At 43.7% G+C, this 9744-nt stretch overlaps 1 pseudogene; it reads left to right on the plus strand.

Annotated features, from left to right (window-relative positions):
* Positions 1-8933: 8933 nt before the first annotated feature.
* On the plus strand, positions 8934-9483 carry LOC130454656 (nudC domain-containing protein 2-like; annotated as a pseudogene).
* Positions 9484-9744: the final 261 nt, after the last annotated feature.

Genomic DNA, 9744 nt, shown 5'->3' on the forward strand with positions numbered 1-9744 from the left:
TCTATAAAACTTAGATGTCTGTGTGGCCTTTGGGTGTGACAAATGTAGAAACTTCCATTCTGTCACTGCCATTGAATTTCTGCTTTCCCCTTCTTGGACCTTGTGGCCTCGACTTGGGCACGATGATTGTCTTGCCACTGCTTCTGTAAGACTGAAAATTAATGTCCAATACGTCAAGTATTATTTTTATAAAGTTTATCATTTGACAAAATAGAATCACGTGACTTAAGTTTTCTACCTGCTCAAAAATCCCCGCTCCACCAAAACCAAGGCAGGAAGGAAAGAGACCTCCACTCAATTTATATCCTGTCTACATCAGCACCTACCGATGGGAAGTGAGGAGGGTTCTGGGAATTGTAGTTTTGCTGGGGATTCTAGTTTTTAGGGTAACAGATCCAAATTGCACACCTCCCATTTCTAGTTCTTCAGAGTTTGTTGATCTGTGCCTGGTGCTTGACAGTGGTCTGTTGCACTTTCATCCAGCCCTCCATCTACACTGGAACTTATCTATTTCCTTTTCTTGGAAAAAAGAGAGTTTAGCTTGTACCATGGAGCCTGCCCAGCCATGGGTCTCATGCCAGAGCCTCCCCCAGGGACCCATCATCACCTAACTTGAGTCATACTTAAATGTTTCTTTGTCAATGTTCCATCAATTTGATTTCCCACTTTAGGGCAGAAATTGTCATTTTTATATTTGAATCTCTAGCACTTTGAACACAGTAGTTCCTTGATAAATGATTGAATTGGATTGAAAAAGAAGGGACGTTCTGAAGGAGTTGGTCTTACTAGTTATACCAAATGCAGAGGGATTTTTTTTTTCTTCTGAATGTGTCTAGGGCCCACTGCCAGCTCAGGTTAGGAGACTTAGCAGAAGTTCTAGTAGGTAGGAGTTCCCAAGGGGATAGATAGACCACCTACTGGAGCATGAAAATTCAGCTACAATAATTCCATATCTAGTTTCCCTATAATTTATCTTTCTATGTCTGATCCCAGCTCCAATTTCTATTAATAATGTTTTGACCTTCTTTGACAAAACAAAACCCTTGTATTAGTCCATGAACTCCCTTCCCACTTTTCCATAGTGTACCCACAGACGGGGGTCTTTGTTTTACTCATCCTCTTGTAAGGCCTTGCACTGGCCAAAGTGCTAAGTATTTTCCACACTGCCCAGGGCAGCAAGGTCAAAGCCTAGTTCCTTTATTTGTACAGACCTTACAACAAGCCCCCTTTCCATCTTTACCAAACTTTGTGATAGCCACAGGGGAAAAAAATCAAACCACCTGAAATAAGCTCATCATTTCCCTTTGTCTTAGAATAACATCGTTTGTATGGGAAGAGCAATGTTTGTTCTCTGTTTCTCATCTTTGAGCGTCCGTATCATGTATGGGTGGAGATGAAGAATGTACAGTCAGTGGCATGAACATTTCTTAGGACAGATGAAATGAGACGGAGTTCTCTGCCAGTTGACTGCTCAATTTCATGTCATGTATGTTCCAATGTTGCTTCTTATTGCATATTTAAATTATGTGTTTTTGAGTATGGATGTTATTTAAAGCAAATGTAGAAAATTTGTATGAGTCAAAGAACACACCTCAATGACTAGTAGAGATCTATTTAGTGCCTGTTGGTATGGGGAAACAAAACATGCCACGGTTTGTTAATACTCACAGTGAAACAAGAATAATTGCACCAAAGAACAAACAAGTCCAAGTGAAAAAAATACCAAGAACTAGTGAATTTTTTTCGGGAAAACAGACTAATTCTCAGAAAATAAGCTTCTTGAATTTAGACCAGTTTAAAAATAAAACAAAAAACTACTTTCTCTGAAGGGAAAAATCATGTTTGCTTGAAGAACGATAATACAAAATTAAGGTACTGATAACTGAAAAAAATTTACTGAGGATACCCAACTCTTCATTCAAGGCTATATCAAAGCTGTTGTTGGAAGACGTCCAAACGAGCCAGCCAATAGAAGATATAGGCATCTTCTTCATCTACTCCCTCAAAAATATTATGGGAATTTTTACTTTTAATGGGCTCATTCCTATGGAGGGAATGAAGAACCTACATAAATATGCTTATAAGCTGAGAAGCAGAATTATTCTGCTATTATGGAAAATTCCTGTTGGTAATGGAAAATGGCCTAGTACCAAGAAATTTATCCAAGAGATAAAGTATGCATTTGTGGCCTGGGAACTCAACTGATTTAAACCTTATTGAACCTATATGGTACTGTCAAAGCTACACTTGGAGAAATGTGCTCTTTGTCAAACGATAACTACCACTGTGAAAGCGGGGCTGGGTTGGAGACAACTTGAACTGGTTTGCAAGAAAACATTTCTACTTTGAGTTACTGAAATTGAAAGAAGATCCTGGTAAAATTCTAGGTTTGTGAGTGTTTAGAAAGGGAAAAGGTGATCAATATGATCCAGTGTGGGTGTATTAAGAACAAGTCAGGTCAAATGAACCTTATTGGCAAGACTGTGAATATAGTACATCTTTTTTTTTTTTAAACCCTCACCTTCCATCTTGGAGTCAATACTGTGTATTGGCTCCAAGGCAGAAGAGTGGTAAGGGCTAGGCAATGGGGGTCAAGGGACTTGCCCAGGGTCACACAGCTGGGAAGTGTCTGAGGCCAGATTTGAACCTAGGACCTCCCGTCTCTAGGCCTGGCTCTCAATCCACTGAGCTACCCAGCTGCCCCCCCTCTTTTTTTAAATAAATCCTTTTACCTTCCATCTTAGAATCAGTACTGTGTATTGGTTCCAGGGCAGAAGAGCAGTAAAGACTGGGGAATGGGGGTTAAGTGGCTTACCCAGGGGTCACACAGCTAGGACGTGTTTGAGGTCAAATTTGAACCCAGGGCTATTTCTCTATTTCATTAAGCCATCTAGCTGCCCCAGAATACAGTATATCTTGATGAGAAAAAAAAAAGAGCAAATTGTTCATTTTCAGTGTCTGTTTTTACTTCCTGGCTTGATTTATTGTTATAGAGACATAGGAAAGTGATAGAGATCATTTTAATAATAGAGATTAAACTTGAAAGTATGTTGTCTGTCTTTCCCTGAGAGCCACTTGATAAACATTTACCAACATACCCTCCCATCGTGTGAACTCAATGCTCCATGATTTAGAAAATAATTGTGGCCAAAGGGTCATATATTACATCTTTAAAGTTCTTTAAGGAGGTAAAAAAGTTTTAAGGATTATTGTATGTCAATTTTAATGATTTTACTTTGCCCCCATTCATTTGTCATATCAGTAAGTTCATGTGGTAGTTGGGTGCTTGATGATTGATTTATTCCAATCTTTCATTTTTCTTCGGTAGATGTTGACCTTTCGGTATTTATAATTTTCTGAAATGTCTTTAAGGGCAGGAAAGAAAAGGTAGCCATCCTAAGGAGGCTCTGAAGGAATGCAATGCTTTTCTCGAGGCCGACTATCCTATAGAAAGAACTGGTTGGCCATACTTTGTCCATCTTAACACACAGTAAGTGCCTCTCTGGGGCAGAGCTGTGCCTATGTGTGGCACTGATAAGTCTTTTTAGTGTTTCTCAGCTTTGGTTTCCTCACCTATAAAACGAATTTGGCCGAAGCGCTCTCCTTAAGGTCCCTCCCGGGTCTGAGTTCCGATTCTACCTCACGAGCCATGGTGATCCTTGCCATTTTATGGGTGATGAAATGGAACTCAAGGGAGTGAGTGATTTCCCTTGTGCTGCTCCCACAGCGAGGGATCCAAACTTCCGGTCCTTGTATTTCCTTTCTATTGCTTAAACGCCCACACATTTCCTGTTACATGCACCTGCCCCCCAGGGTGGCGTGTTTTCTTCATCTTTGGGCAGCCTTTTCCAAGCACCCACTGGGTGCTATTCACCCGGGATACATACAAGGAGCTGGGTTTTCTCAGCCAGCTCTTTGGGAAACACAATTATCAGGCAACGAGGGCCTTCCATCCCTACGTGAAGGAACCTGTGACAAGGAGCCCAAATCGCCTCGCTGGGCTTTAGTTTCGTTCTCTATGAAATGGGAGGGTCTGGACTCAATGGCCCGCTGAGGCTTCCCTGAGCCCCGGATCTACAATCCAGTCTCCGAGTCCCCTTTCAGTTCTGCCGGCGCCGATTGTCTGTCGGAGGATGTGAGCTCTGTCTGTGTGCCCCACGGAGCACACACGAGGCGGGGCGGAGCGGGAGCCACTTCATAGATTGTTGTGGCATTTGGATCCCCAAATCCCTGGACTCCACGCAGAGCAGCGATCCCACTTCCGGCGCCGAGCGGCCCCCGACCCATGAGACCAGGGAGAGGAAGCTGGGAACGCAGAGCTATTGGCCCCTCAGAGCGGCGGGTGCGAGGAGGGGTTAGTGATTTACTGCCCTGTCTCTGGAGCTCTGAACTCTCCATCCCTGGGGCAGATTGTCTGCCCTCTGCCCGGGCCGACTCCTGCAGGGCCCCTTTTCCTTTCCTGACCCGAGGAAGGACACGTTTGTAGCGAATGGTGAGAACCAGCGGCATGACCAGATGGGGAGACGGATCTCTCCTCCCTCTGAGTCACTGCCCGGAGAGGGCTGCATCAGGTGAGGTAAACAGGCAGAGTAGGTTCTGTGTTCAAGAGCAAATAGGTTACTTAAAATAAGCAAAGCCTTTACCTTTTTTTTTTTAATTTTTATTTTATAAAACTCTTACCTTCTGTGTATTGGCTCCAAGGCAGAAGAGTGGTCAGGGCTAGGCCATGGGGGTTAAGTGACTTGCCCAGGGTCACACAGCTGGGAAGTGGCTGAGGTCAGATTTGAACCTAGGACCTCCCGTCTCTAGGTCTGATTCTCAATCCACTGAGCTACCCAGCTGCCCCTACTCTTAAGTAAAAGGGAAAGAAGCCCCCCCCCCCCAGCCCCTTCTAACCCCAAAACAAAAGCCACATGGACAATTAATAGTGGAAGGTATCATTCAGAAGGCAGATTGTCAGCAGAAGACTGCCAGCACCTAGCCACAAAAGGGCTAATGCCAACAAACTGGTCCTGTTTGTTCTAGGCCTGGGAGGTGAGCAGAAACTTGGTGCCAGCGGGAAGGCTGCCACTCCTGAGGAACAGTCGATAAATAAATAAATGGGGGGGGGGGGGAACCAACACAGCCTGGCGAGTGAGTGAATGTAAGTGGCTTTGTTTGAAAATGGAATCTGTTGATTGGCTCTTGAACAGGGTAATCCGTTCCTCCAGCTCCCTGCCCAGGACTTTTATTTGTCCCCCTCCTCCCACCATTTTTTGTCAGGAGACCAGACCATTTTCTTCTCCCTTGGCAGGCAGAGGCCCAACCGTTTTCACCAAAGTCACTGGCCTAGAGCAAGAGAATTGCTGCAGTAACCCTCATGGGTTACTCCTGGGGAAAGCCCAAAGGGAGAAATAAAAATAACTGCTCCCCCAGGGACTGACCTTGGGAACTCTACTGTCGTCGAGGCTACATTTCCCAGAGAAGGTTGTGGTGTTCGCAGCCTTCCCCGCAGATGCCAGGATTCACTTAAGGAGGATTCTGGACTCAACACTCAGCCTTCCTATGGGCACTACCAAGGGTGATTTACATCCAGGCCTCGGTTTCCTTATCTGTATATTGAAGAGAATGCAGGGCCCTCACCGGGGCGCGATGGCTGGCACCTGGCTCACCTCACGGGCAATCCGTTTGGAAGATTCGTACTGACAGCATTTGAAGGGCTGTTCTAAGACGGCAAAGAGCTCTGACACCGAGTTAGCAAGAATAATTAGTGAAAGTGGGAAGCTCCATTTGTTAGGTCTGCCTGACCTAAACATGTGACATTGCTGGAATGAGGCTCCTTAAATAGGAACCTCTGTCGCACTTATGTCTAGATCTACTTTTCTAGCTGGGTCCCACTGTCGTTTAAAGCCTCAAAATGCACAGTGCTGAAAGTGAAGAATTAATCCCAACGTAATAAAAATATTACAACTTGAAGAAAAGAAAATAGGAGGCTACTAAATGAGGGCTGACGTGAACTCCTATCCCACCTTTTCCTTTATTCTTCCAATCAAGAAATGGTTTTCATGTTGCTTATAGCAGGCGTGTTATTGATACTTGTCCTGGGTTCAAAAATGGCTAGTTATATCTCTGGGCAAATGGAATAGATCAGGAATTCTTGTGGTTGTGTGTGTGTGTGTGTGTGTGTCAATCTGGTGAAACTTCCCCTCAGGAAAAAAAATTAATGCAAAAATACATAGCTTGCAAAGGAAATCAGTTATATTAAAAATACAATGATCAAAATAGCTTTTAAATAAGTTAATGGCCCTTAACCCCCTAAGATAAGAACCTTTTCTCTAGATCTTATGATAACTATGGTCTCCAAAGGATGCCAAGACTGACTCGTCAGCTCAAAGTGATTTAGTAGTGGGAAACTAGGTGATTCAGTGGATAAAAAGCTAGGTCTAAGGATTGGAAAGTCCTGTGGTTCAAATCTGGCTTCAGCTACTTCCATCTGTGTGACCCTGGGCAAGTCACTTAACCCCTACTGCCTGGCCCTTCCTGCACTTTTGCCTTGGAACCAATGCACAGTATTGATTTCAAGATGGAAAGTACGGGTTTTGATTTTTTTTTAATGATTTAATTAATAATGATAGCTTACATGTTTAGTATTTTATTATTTGCCAAAAGCTTCATGGCTAGTTAGGGTTGGGACAGAATCTATGATCACAAAACTGAAGGAAGTTAACTGGTCCACGCAGAGACGGAAGTGCCGCTTGGACCTCATTAGCACAAAGCTTCAGCCCCCGGCAGCATCACACAGTCCGTGTGTGTTCCAGGTCCATCGTGGCTCTCTGGCCATCTTCTCCTCTTCAGGACGGGGAGCACGCACCATCCATGGTCTCTCCTCCCCAGAGCTGGGCTCCTAAAGGCAAGTTTTCTCCCACAAGTAGAAAAGAAAATTGCCCAAAGCCTGGCAGAGAGCTTGTCCATCTTGTGCCTGTCATCGACGAGCCCGCCTGCCTGTAGGAATTTAAGTGGGTCAAAGGCTGTTTGGAGCTATATGTTGGAAACAAATGCCCTTTGGGCACTGGAAAAATCACTTTTGGAGGAGGGTAATGAGACCAGGCACCTCTTCCTACAGGGCCTCCAGGAACTGCAGAGGAGCAGCTGACATGAAGGTCCCCTTGCCCAAGGCTTACCTTATCAAAGTCATGGTGCATGGTGGAATATTCAGATGCTCAGGAATGGAATGAGGACCTCTGCGCTCTGACCCCAGCTCCTTCCCCAGCCCACAGCGCTTTTTCTAACAAACAGTACAAGATGCTTTATCAAAGGTTTGGCCAACATGGGCCAAACTCTGTCTACCACATTTCCTCGTAATACCAACTTAATAACTGTCGGAAAAGGAATGTGTTTAGCTTGGCAAAGCCACGTTGGCTCTTAGATAGATTCCTTTCCCTCATGGAACCGATTGCTGTTGGAAGGAGTCATGACTACTTCATCTGTGACATGATACTAAGCATCTCTTCTGGGATTTCCTCAAGAATTCAGCTTCACGAGGGCCTCTCTTCTCTTTCAAAAATCAGGCTATTTTCCCTTTCTTCAGGTAGAGATAATGACTCTAGAGGTGGAAGGAGCCGTGGATAGATAGAGGTAGTTCCAACTTCCAAACTTTACAGGTGAGGAAATTGATACCCCAAAATGATAAGTCAATCAATTAATTCTAGGCAGGAGGTAGGGAAGGGAAATGGAACACACAATATACCTGCCTCTAAAATAAGGCCTTATTTATTCACCAACTTGAATCTCTCCTGTCAGTATCCCCTTTTCCAACTGATTGGCACCTCAGAATCTTAACAGGATTGACTAAGTGCCCAAGTGATACAGTAGACAGTTGATAAAAGTCGGTTTATGAAGGCCTGCGTTATAATCCTGACTCAGACACTTCTTAGTTGTGTGACCCTGGATAGTTCATTTAACTTAAATTTCTGTAAAATGGGGATAATAATAGTACCTGTCTCACAAGATTCTTATGACTATCAAACCAAATAATATATGTGAAGTGTTTTGTAAGCCTTAAACTGGCAAAGGGGATAGAGTTCTGGTCCTGGAGTCAGGAATATTTGAGTTCAAATCTTGTCTCAAGATACTAGCTATCTCTGTGACCCTGGGCAAATCACCTGTCTGCCTCGGTTTCCTTATTTGTAAAATGGTGGTAATAAAAGCACTGACTTTGTAGAAAGGTTAGGAAGATATAATTATATATGTATATATGTCTATATATATGTGCACATGCATGTGTGTATAAAATATGACATGTAAAGTTACAACTTGTAGATCTTAAAGCACTATATTGGGTGCCAATATTATTATAATGCTATATAAATGCTAGCTATTATTGCTGTTGCTATCTGAGCAGTGACTGATATATTGAACTGTGTGGAAAGTAACTATGGAAACTGAATGGAAAGTTAGGGGAAGAACTGGGAAGGGCCTCATACGGAAGACAGCATTGCAACTGAGTCCTGAAGGAAGATCCAAAAGGCAGAGTGTAGGAGCAAGAGAATGCCACGCATGGGGATCAGTCACTGAAAAGTCATGGATAGGGAAGTGGCTTTTTCCTGTGAGAGGAATAGGAGGGCAGCCAGGGCAACTGCCTGGAGAGTATATATAGGGAGAGTTAAGTATAAGACAAGAATGGCGGGAAGGGGCCAGGATGTGAAGAATCTAAAAATCCAAACCTACAACTTCATTAAGAAAAGGGGTGAGCGTCGGCTATGGGGGGTGGGGGGGAGGAAAAGAAAATGATCTATGTCTTTAACGAATAATGCTTGGAAATGATCAAATAAAATATATTTAAAAAAAAAAAAAAGAAAATTAGAGATGGTGGGCAAAGACGCTTCCGCGCCTGCGCTCTGCGCCGAGGTAGCGTGGCTGGTACTGTCCGAGGGCAGCTGGGAGCAGAGAGAAGCATGACTGCACGGTTTGAGGAGCGAAGCGGGGTAGTGCCTTGCGGGACACCCAGGGGCCAGTGGTAGGGTGTTTATCGAAGTCCAGGTGCCACCGGGCACTCGCGCGCAGAAGATCCAGTGCGGCCTGCAGAGTCGGCATGTGGAGCTCGCTGTGCGGGGCCAGGAGATCCTCAAGGACAGAAAAATGGTTCGCATAGTTCTTACCAAGGCAAAGAGAGATGCTGCAAATTGTTGGACATCTCTCTTAGAAACAGTATGCAGCTGATCCATGGGTACAGGACCAGATGCAAAGGAAACTTACCCTGGAGAGATTCCAGACAGAAAACCCGGGTTTTGACTTCAGTGGAGCAGAAATCTCAGGAAACTACAGTAAAGGTGGACCAGATTTCTCTAGTCTTGAAAAATAAAAACTGCCATTTTCCACTATGTTTCATGGAGCCCTAGAAAATGTTGCCAATGTAAAAGGAATGGATTATGTGATAGAAGAAAATTACACTTGCTTACACAACTGAATGAGAATCGTAAAACATTTAAATATGACTTCAAAGAATACATTCAAACTGTTGTTTACATAGAAAACATTCTGAATTTCAATGGAAACTTTTCTGGAGAAATGGTCTTTTTTTGGACTTTGCTCAGCAAAACATTTTAAACAAGTTTTGAACTCTTATTAATTTGTTATGCAGGGGGCCATAATCATGTGAAACTCGAGTGTGCCTTCAGGGGAAATTAAGTTTTTCTTTGGAAAACTGTAATTCAGAATAACTGTCAATAAAGCTTTCTAATTCCCACATGGGATAGGTGTTACCCA

The sequence above is a fragment of the Monodelphis domestica genome, chromosome 5, assembly GCF_027887165.1.
Source record: "Monodelphis domestica isolate mMonDom1 chromosome 5, mMonDom1.pri, whole genome shotgun sequence".
NCBI classification, from domain to species: domain Eukaryota; kingdom Metazoa; phylum Chordata; class Mammalia; order Didelphimorphia; family Didelphidae; genus Monodelphis; species Monodelphis domestica.